Genomic DNA, 11,026 nt, shown 5'->3' on the forward strand with positions numbered 1-11,026 from the left:
ATTGACGACGAAAACGTACACTTGCGGTTGCGTAACAAGTTTTTAGCGCCATTACCGGGGACTGTTCGCATTAACATTAGTAGATTAGTAATTTAGGTAATCTAGACTTGTGAATAGTTTTTAGTTATTTATTTTCCATTTTCATAATTCAAAAAAATAACTCTGCATTTATTTCTTGTTATTAGTTTAAGGTTCAGTTTTTTTTCTTTTTATTTTTGCATTCTCTTTCCCGCTCTTAATTCTTCATCTTTATTTTTCTCTCATAGTTTTTTTTTCTTGAATATCCATGAGCACTAATATGTCAAGCAGGACCTTAAGAGATTTCTCGACACCTATTTCTGCAAGATTATGTCTCCCATTGTGCAACCTCATATTGAAGAAGAAAATTTTCAACTAGACCCAGAGTTAATTTCCATGATACAAGGTCACAAATTTGGAGGAGAAGTATCAGAAAGTCCTTATCTGCATCTTGAGACATTTCTAGAGCTTTGTGATATGGTGAATTGTGAAGGAGTATCAGCAGATGCAGTTCGATTGATGGAATTCCCTTTTAGCATCAAGGATAAAGCAAGGACTTGGTTATATTCTCTCCATCCTCAAAGAATAACAAGTTGGGAACAATTGGAGCAACAATTTTTGAATCACTTTTTCCCTCCAAGCAGAACAATCTACATGAGTAGTTGCATCACGAATTTTGCTCAGGCACATGGAGAATCAATATTTGAAGCATGAGATAGATTCAAGAGTCTACAAAGATAGTGCCCTCATCATGGTTTGGAAAAATGACTGACCCTGCACATATTCACTACAACAAAAATGTTAAACGACAACACCACAAAGACAACGGTTTAAGAAGAAACTGTTATAAATTTGGTAAAAGACAATGGTTTTATCTAAAACCGTTGTTGTCTTTAAGCTCCCACAAAATACAAAAGACAACAGTTTTATGAAAATCGTTGTCGTTGAGCAACTTTTTTTTAAATAAACAACGCATTTTACAATGGTTATCTAAAACCGTTGTCTTTAAGCGCTTTTCTAGGGGCTACGACAATAGTTTATTAAAACCATTGTCTTTGACTTTATTTTTTCACTATTTTTCCCTCTCTCCAAAAAACTTTTGGCGCCATGTTTTCACCCTTAGCCTTCCTGAACCCTTATCCATTTTTATTTCCCTCTCCCCATATGATCTCTTCATGCTCCTGCTGCTGAAACCCTAAGCATCTTCATTCAACCCCTCTATGGCGAACCCCTCTCTACAAATTGTTAAGTGGAGAGGAGTTGGAGGAAGGTGATGAATTCATTCACTGAAACACGTGCCAATGACGGGAGCTCGCCTGGCCTTATTTGCTAGCTTGACTGCGTCTAGGGCATGGTTGACACTCTTGGTGGAAGCGTCATCAGGTTCATGTCCCCCTTCGCCTCTTTCCTCTGCTTACTCGTTAGGGTTTCATCTTACTTGCTTCCTCATGAGGATGTTGTGGTCAAGATCTCTGAACATGAACTCGTCATCATTGTAGAGGAGTTTGGTTGCCTTCTGGCCAGGGTGTACTTGAAGCGTAAGGTACCCTAATCGATGAAAAACAAATTAAAATTTGCATCTTTTGGCATAAACTTTGATGTTTACTGGGATTAAAATGGTGGCTTTGTTTCTTGGCAGTTGTTTCTTGCATACTAGTATGAAACAGAAGGACGACAAAGGTTCGGCGTGTTCTTGGGGCTCTTCGTCGAAATCAGAAGTTTTCTGGGATTGACAGGCTACTACAGGAAGTTCGTAGAGGATTTCTCCAAAATTGCAGCCCCCATGACGAATCTCACCAAGAAAAATAAAAAGTATGAGTGGACGGATGAATGCGAGAAGAGTTTTACAGAATTAAAACGGAGACTGACCAGTGCTCCGATCCTTACTCTTCCGGAAAGTAACAAAGGCTTTGATATGTATAGCGATGCTTCTTTATTAGGACTGGGAGCTATGCTCATGCAAGACGGCAAAGTCATCGCCTATGCCTCCAGGCAACTCAAAGAGCATGAAAGAAGTTACCCCATTCACGATCTAGAACTAGCAGCTGTGGTCTTCGCTCTAAAAACATGGAGGCATTTTTTATATGGAGCCCAGTGCAGGATTTATACAGATCACCAGAATCTGAAATATTTCTTCACACAAAAAAGACCTAAATATGAGACAACGCAGATGACTCGAGCTAGTCAAGGATTACGATTGCGAAATCTTTTATCATCCCGGAAAAGCGAACAAGGTGACCGATGCACTCAGCCGGAAGTCCGGTGCCACCTAACATCACTGTTCTAAGTTCAAGGATGAACTTTTTATGAGGTATGGGGTACTGTAACACCCACGAAATTGTAGGATATGTATATAAATATTATTTTTCCTTAGAGCATAGAAATGAAAAGAATAAAAGGAAAAGGGAAAATAAAAACAAAAATATAGAATAAGAAGAGGTGAGGTCAAGGATTGAACCTTGAACCTCCCACAAATGATGGAGATAAATTGATGAATGATAACCACTGGGATAAGGAGAAATATTTGGATAGAAAGGAATGAAAAATTTAATAAAAAAAAAAGAGCAAGGGAAAACCAAGTTGCTTACCTTCTTTTTCCTCTTGGTTAAGAAAAGGAGCAAGCAAAAGAAGAATTATCTACTTCCCTCCCTCTCTCTATTTTCGTGGGAATTAAAGGAGTGGGAGAAAAGAGGAGTTGAGGGAATGAATGAAGACATGTTTCATTTGGCAAAGGGATAAATAGGTTTAGAGAAGAAAAACAAGGGATTAAATTCTTTTTCTTCTTCCTCCTTCTCCCTTCTTCACTCTTCACCGAACCAAGAAACCCTTCCCTCTCCTCATTCCAATAGCTAAGTTAAGTTCTTCTCCAAGGAAGCTAATTTCCGAGAAGGAACCTTCAAGTTCTAGCCCTTCCAAGCAAAGGAAACAAAAGGAGGTACAAGAAGAAGAAGTTTCCTCCTTCCTTGGCACCTAGAACACTTTTCTCTCTAAGGAAAACCATAAGCAAAAGGATGTAAGTTTCCCTCACCTGTGGTACAATAGCTCTTGTTTGTTCTATGAAGATTCGGTTACATAAAAAAAAGAAAAAAAAAATCTAAGAAGACCTCATGAAGAATTTAAATCAAGATAAGACCAAAGGAAGGACTTAGGAAATGTAAAGATCTAAATTTTTGACATGCTCGATATGTTTCTTGAAACATGTATTTTATGATAGGGATTTATCCCATGTTTCTATGCTAGAATGTTTAGTAGAACTTAGATCCATGGTCCTAGATTTTCGGCCAAGCAAGAATAAAAGGATTAGGTAAGTTTAAGCCTCAAACTAAAACATGCTCCTTTGTTCTTATGATAGATGCCCTATGATAATGATATTGTTAACATTTTCTCCTACTTGTTATGTGGATTGGAACTTCATCTCAAGCTCATGAATATTCGGCCATGATAGAACTAAGGGCCTAGGAGAGCTTTAACTTAAAACTAAGCATGCTATGTTTTCCCTAAGATAAGATATGAAGCTATTATGATATGATATGCCCATGATTGTATGTTAAGTTGAACTCTATTTCATGTCTATGAAGGTTCGGCCATGTTTAGATTTGAAACCCTAGGAGAGTTTAAAACAAGCCTAAGATACTCATGACCTTCTTGATGAAATGATATGAAACTAACTTAATGTTTTTTTTAGGTTATTTGTTGCATGGAAATTTGGTTATATGCTTGTTAAGTTTCGGCCATATCATGATTTAGGGCCTAGGAAACTTAGAACCTAACTCAACTATGCTCATGTTATTCCTTAAATTATTTGCTATGAAAGTTGTTTAAGGTTCTCATGCTTTTAAGACACTTGAACCCTAGTTTTAAGTCCTACAAGTTTCGGCCACATCATGTTTAAGGGCCTAGGAAACCTAGAACCTAACTCAACTATGCTCATATTATTCCTTGAATTATTTGCTATGAAAGTTGTTTAAGGTTCTCATGCTTTTAGGACACTTGAACCCTAGCTTTAAGTCCTACAAGTTTCGGCCATATCATGCTTAAGGGCCTAGGAAACTTAGAACCTAACTCAACTATGCTCATGTTATTCCTTGAATTATTTGCTATGAAAGTTGTTTAAGGTTCTCATGCTTTTAGGACACTTGAACCCTAGTTTTAAGTCCTACAAGTTTCGGCCACATCATGTTTAAGGGCCTAGGAAATTTAGAACCTAACTCAACTATGCTCATGTTATTCCTTGAATTATTTGCTATAAAAGTTGTTTAAGGTTCTCATGCTTTTAGGACACTTGAACCCTAGTTTTAAGTCCTACAAGTTTCGGCCACATCATGTTTAAGGGCCTAGGAAACTTAGAACCTAACTCAACTATGCTCATGTTATTCCTTGAATTATTTGCTATGAAAGTTGTTTAAGGTTCTCATGCTTTTAGGACACTTGAACCCTAGTTTTAAGTCCTACAAGTTTCGGCCACATCATGTTTAAGGGCCTAGGAAACTTAGAACCTAACTCAACTATGCTCATGTTATTCCTTGAATTAATTGCTATAAAAGTTGTTTAAGTTTCTCATGCTTTTAGGACACTTGAACCCTAGTTTTAAGTCCTACAAGTTTCGGCCACATCATGTTTAATGCCTAGGAAACTTAGAACCTAACTCAACTATGCTCATGTTATTCCTTGAATTATTTGCTATGAAAATTGTTTAAGGTTCTCATGCTTTTAGGACACTTGAACCCTAGCTTTAAGTCCTACAAGTTTCGGCCATATCATGCTTAAGGGCATAGGAAACTTAGAACCTAACTCAACTATGCTCATGTTATTTCCTTGAAATGTTTGCTATGGAAGTTGTTTAGGGTTCACAAGCTTGAAGGATAATTTTTAACCCAATGTATGCTTGATAAGATTCGGCCATGATAAGTTGTAAGCTTAAGAGACCTAGAACTCTACCTAAACATGCTCATTATGTTTTCTTATGGTGTATGGAGTAATACTTGTTTAGGGTTCACATGTGGGTAGGGAGTTTTTACCTAAAACCTAATTTATAGGTTTCGGCCACTATAAGACATTAAGGTTTGAAATCTAATTATGTTTCCCATGTACCTTATATGCCATGTTTATGAGATTGCTATGCTTATACCATGTACCGTGCACCGGGCATTCCTTTGTCTCGGCCTGGGGTGGCACGGTCGTGCAATGATGCACAACAGTGTGCTGCTTTGCCTCTGCCATGGCCGCACGGCCGTGCAAGGGTACACGACCGTGCACTGCTCCGTCTCTGCCATTGCTGCACGGTCGTGCAAGGGTGCACGACCGTGCACTACTCCCTTTTGTCTGGTCACACGGTCGTGTGTTGCACGACCATGTTCTTTGGCTTGTTTCAGTGCATAGATAATCACCGTTTTTGCTTCGAAAGTTATCCCTATCAACAAAAAACCAAACAAAGAGTAGATATCTGAACAAAAGAATATATATAATGAATACAAGATGAAAGAGGCAATCATGCAATGAATATATATGAATAAAGTACGTGAATTGCGCTAAAACATGTGTAAATGTTCATAATATTTGCGCGCATCATTGGTGCAATGACAGAAGTTTGAAGCATGTTTTTAGGGGGAGCTACTCTTTTAAAATATGAAAATATTTTTCCGAAATCATTGAAGGTGGTAAATCCTTCATTTGGAAAAATGTTCAAGGTTGAGCATTGAAAAATAATGGAGAGTGTATATCTTCATTGTTAAGTTATGGATGCTCTAGGATAAGCATTATAACGTGGATTAATGCTCAAGGGTGATCATTTGATACAGTGAAGGGTATGAGACCTTCATTGTTGGAATGATGAATGTGTTAGGATAAGCATTGTGAAGAGGATTAATGCTCAAGGGGGAGCATTTGATACAATGAAGGGTATGAGACCTTCATCGTCATGTTGTGAACAACATGTGAGGTTGTGAACAACGTTAAGTAACTCTTCATGGGGAGAGTTTTGTCAATAGGGGGAGAATGTAGAGTTTAAGTTAGACCTTTGCCCCTCTAGGAAAGTTAGGGGGAGAATGCATGGTCTGTACTATGCCTTCATTATCTTAAGAGGGAGTTTGCCATCTAGGAAAGGGAGAAAATGAAGGAAACCCTCATTCATTCTTTGAAATGAGGAATAAGTTGAGGCTATGGATTAGCCTAACTTAAAAGTATTGTCAAACATAAAAAATGGGGAGATTGTTGGTATAATATCCCATGGGTCTGTTGGATTTTTCAGGCCACGAAAACCACTTTTTCGCGTCGCGAAAACCCCGAAACCACCGCCACCGGATCCGTGCGAAGATAAAACTTTCAAAAAACTTATGAGTACGAGTTTCTAAACCTCGATGTACAGTAGATCTACAAAGGAGAAGGAATATACCCTTTGATGCGAAGCCCTTCGCAATCCCGCTCGTCCTCGGTTCGCCGGATCTCGAAAGTGTAAAAGTAGACACTTCTCTATGTGTATCCACACAAGAAAGAGATGGAGAAAAATCTCTAAGGATGTGCTAGCAACCTTAGAGATCAGTAATGGAGGAGAGGGAGAGCAAGAAGAAAGCTAGAGAGGAAGAAGATGAGAGTTACCACAAAAAAATGAAACTCTCTACATGAAATCAAAGTGGCCGGCCACTTTAGTGGAGGTTGTAACCTCCATGGGATACCAAGAGTCACAACTCTTGGTAACTCCCATGAGGTGGTATCTCACTTAAGTAACCATGATGATGTGGGGCATCATCATTGGCCCACTCAATGTCAACTCACCAATGAGGTGGCATAAAGTCAAGTCAAACTTGACTCTTCATCTTACTCTCAAGTCAAGTCAAACTTGACCACTTCTCTCCCATGGTTGATCAAATCTAACCATTGGTTCAAGTCAATTTTAATTTAATGAATCTCTATTCATTGAATTAAATTGATTCAATGAGTCTAAGTCCAAATTAGACTCACTTAACACATGAACTAAATTGAGTCCAACTCAATTAGCATAATTTGGATTACTCTTAATCTAATTTGGTTCATCACATGAACCTAATCCTTTAGGTTCTTCAAATGAACCTAATCTCCATCTAATTGCCCTTTGTGTGTGACCCAATAGGTTCTTATAACGTTGGCAATGCTTCTAAACCCATTTAGAAGCATAAGTAATGTGTGGTATCTAGCAACACATCATTACTACCCAAGTTATAAGAATGTTGAGATCCAACATCACCTTGTGACTACTAATTGTGACTCCTCACAATATATGACAAGTTTCATTCTATCCAAGACATCTAGATTGATTAATGTGAGGCATACACCATATCATCCTCTAATCAATCTAAATCTTGAACTCCAAGTAGACTCACTAAATCAAATGAGCTCAATATCTCATATTGACTCATTTGGGCATGACCATGCACTTCGTGGTCTCACTCTATCAAGAATATCGATGTCGCTCCCGTCATATAGGAGGGATAGATCCTATCTACATCACTCACATCCTTCTGCATAATTCGTTACATACCCAGTAATCGCCTTTATAGTCCACCCAGTTACGGGTGATGTTTGACGAAACCAAAGTACATAACTCCTTATGTAGGGATCCATGGTGACTTCAGGTCTAAGGACTAGTAGTCATACTAATAGCCACATGAGAAAGTATATGACACTCATATAACGATCCATGATACTTTCTCATGGCGGGTCATTCAGTATACATTCTCTAATGCATACCCATGTGTCAACTTGATATCTCTATATCCATGACTTGTGAGATCAAGTCATCGAGTTGACCTACATGCTAGTCTTATTGCATTAACATTGTCCCTGAATGTTAATACTCGACTAGGAATGATTAAGAGTAGTGTCCCTATAACATCTCACTATCGGTTCAACTAACTGATTGATATCGGTAAGAACCCTCTACTCAAGGACGCTATTATACTTAGTTTATTTGGAACCAATACAAGTATAATAACCAAAAATCAAATGCCTTTATTTATATATAAGAATATGATACAAAAAGTCCATAAACAATCATCAAATGATTGGCTCTAGGGCTCTAACTAACAATCTCCCACTAGCACTAGTGCCAATCAGTGTAGGCTCTAAGCCCCAATGACCTAGTGTGACCAGCATGCTTCCTCTGTGCCAAAGCCTTGGTCAAGTGATCTGCGATGTTAGCCTCTGTAGGTACTCTACATATCTTCACATCTCCTCTCTCGATAATCTCTCAAATGAGATGAAAGTGCCATAGTATGTATTTGGTCCGCTGGTGTGAGCGAGGTTCCTTCGCCTGTGCTATAGTTCCATTGTTGTCACAATAGAGCTCAATAGGGTCAGCGATATTGGGAACCACCCCAAGTTCAGTGATGAACTTGCGGATCCAAACTACCTCCTTTGCTGCCTCTGATGCAGCAATGTACTCGGCCTCTATCGTAGAATCATCTACTGTGTCCTGCTTCGAACTCTTCCAGCTCACAGCACCACCATTTATGCAAAATACGAACCCTGACTGCGATCGATAATCATCCTGATCGGTCTGGAAACTAGCATCACTGTAACCCTTTACAGCTAGCTCGTCATCGCCTCCATATATCAAGAAATATTCTTTCGTTCTTCTTAAGTACTTAAGAATATTCTTGACCGCTATCCAGTGACTTTCACCTGGATCTGATTGGTACCTGCTCGTCATGCTCAAAGCATACGAGACATCAGGACGAGTACATAGCATGACGTACATGATAGATCCTATGGCTGAGGCATAAGGGATCTGATCCATGCGGTCTCTCTCCAATCTAGAAGAGGGACCTTGAGTCTTCGAAAGACTCACGCCATGTGACATCAGCAGAAATCCCTTCTTGGAGTTCTGCATGGCAAACCGTAGGAGAACCTTGTCAATATATGTACTCTGACTTTGACCAAGCAATCTCTTAGATCTATCTCTATAGATCTGTATCCCTAGAATGCGGGATGCTTCACCTAAATCGTTCATTGAGAAACATGTCCCTAGCCAAGTCTTGACAGACTGTAGCAAAGGGATGTCTTTCCCAATGAGTAGTATGTCATCCACATACAATATGAGGATGACAACTATGTCCCCTACAACCTTCTTGCAGACACAAGGTTCATCTTCATTCTCGATGAAACCAAACTGTTTGATTGCATCATCAAATCGAAGATTCCATCTTCGAGAAGCTTGTTTTAGTCCATAAATGGACCTATGCAGCTTGCATACTCTGCTAGTATGCTGTGGATCTACAAAACCCTCAGGTTGTGTCATGTACACATCCTCGAGCATGTTTCCATTCAGAAACGCGGTTTTGACATCCATCTGCCATATCTCATAGTCATGGTAAGCTGCAATAGCAAGCGTGATCCGAATGGACTTAAACATCGCTACTGGAGAAAAGGTTTCATCATAGTTAATACCATGAATCTGTTTGAAACCTTTAGCTACCAAGCGACCCTTATAGATAAGTCCATCCATGTCAGTCATTCTCTTAAAGACCCACTTACACCCAATGAGTTTTACCCCTTCAGGTGGTTCAACCAAAGTCCATACTTGGTTGGTGTACATGGATTCCATCTCGGATCTCATGACCTCAAGCCATTTCTCGGAATCTGGTCTCATCACAGCTTCCTGATAGGTGGTAGGCTCATCCTCTATGAACACAATGTCATCATGGTCAGACAAGAGAAATGAGTATCTCTCAGGCTGACGACGTACCCTATCAGACCTGCGAAGAGGTATGTCTACTTGAACTGGTTGTTGTTCCTCAACTCCTTGTGGAACTACATCATCCACAATACTTTGTGGTTCCAGTTCAATTTCCATCGAGGCTTCAATGCTATGGTCCGCATCTTGAACTTCTTCAAGATCGAACGTACTCCCACTAGTCTTTCTAGAAACAAAGTCTCTTTCTAGAAAGACCCCAGTCTTTGCCACAACTACCTTGTGCTGACTGGGAATGTAGAAGTAATATCCCTTAGTTTCCTTGGGATATCCAATGAAATAGCACTTGTCGGATTTGAGTCCTAGTTTGTCTGAGACTTGACATCTAACGTAAGCCTCACAACCCCAAATCCTCATGAAAGACACCTGGGCATCTCTCCTAGTCCATATCCTATATGGTGTCTTTATCACGGCCTTGGATGGAACTCGGTTGAGTATAAAAGCTGCCGTGTCTAGAGCATAGCCCCAAAGGTATGTCGAAAGATCTGTGTGACTCATCATAGATCGTACCATATCTAATAAAGTACGATTCCTCCTTTCGGATACACCATTCCACTGTGGTGTTCCAAGAGGAGTGAGTTGGGATAGAATCCCACACTCAGCTAGGTAGTCACGAAACTCATGGCTAAGATATTCTCCACCTCGATCTGATCGAAGTATCTTAATACTCTTGCCAAGCTAGTTTTGTACTTCATTCTTGAATTCTTTGAACTTTTCAAAGGATTCAGACTTATGTGTCATCAAGTGCACATAACCATATCTACTGAAGTCATCAGTAAATGTGATGAAATACCTATAACCGCCTCTAGCAGCGATATTGAAAGGGCCACATACATCACTATGTATAAGTCCTAACAAATCAGTCGCTCTTTCGCTGTGCCCACTAAAGGGAGTCTTGGTCATCTTTCCTAGTAGGCATGACTCGCACGTCTCATAAGATTCAAAATCAAATGAGTTCAGCAAACCATCCTTATGGAGCTGGGATAAGCGCTTGTCATTTATATGACCTAAGCGACAGTGCCAGAGATAGGTTTGGTTCAGGTCATTTGACTTGAACCTCTTGATATTTATGTTATAGATAGGGCTTTCAAGGTCTAGAATGTAGAGTCCGTTTATCAGAGGTGCACTACAATAGAACATATCTTTTAAATAAACAGAACAACATTTGTCCTTTATTATAAAAGAGAACCCTTTTTTGTCCAAACAAGAAACTGATATAATGTTCTTAGTTAAGGCAGACACATAACAACATTCATCTAATTCTAGTACAAGCCCAGAGGGTAG

At 39.4% G+C, this 11,026-nt stretch overlaps 1 non-coding gene across 1 annotated transcript; it reads right to left on the minus strand.

Annotated features, from left to right (window-relative positions):
- Window positions 1-670: 670 nt before the first annotated feature.
- LOC121998867 lies at window positions 671-776 on the minus strand. The gene has a single exon (XR_006116657.1). It is a non-coding gene; the product is annotated as a small nucleolar RNA R71 (small nucleolar RNA).
- Between the last annotated feature and the right edge of the window lie 10,250 nt (window positions 777-11,026).

The sequence above is a fragment of the Zingiber officinale genome, chromosome 6A (assembly GCF_018446385.1).
Source record: "Zingiber officinale cultivar Zhangliang chromosome 6A, Zo_v1.1, whole genome shotgun sequence".
Classification (NCBI taxonomy): Eukaryota; Viridiplantae; Streptophyta; class Magnoliopsida; order Zingiberales; family Zingiberaceae; genus Zingiber; species Zingiber officinale.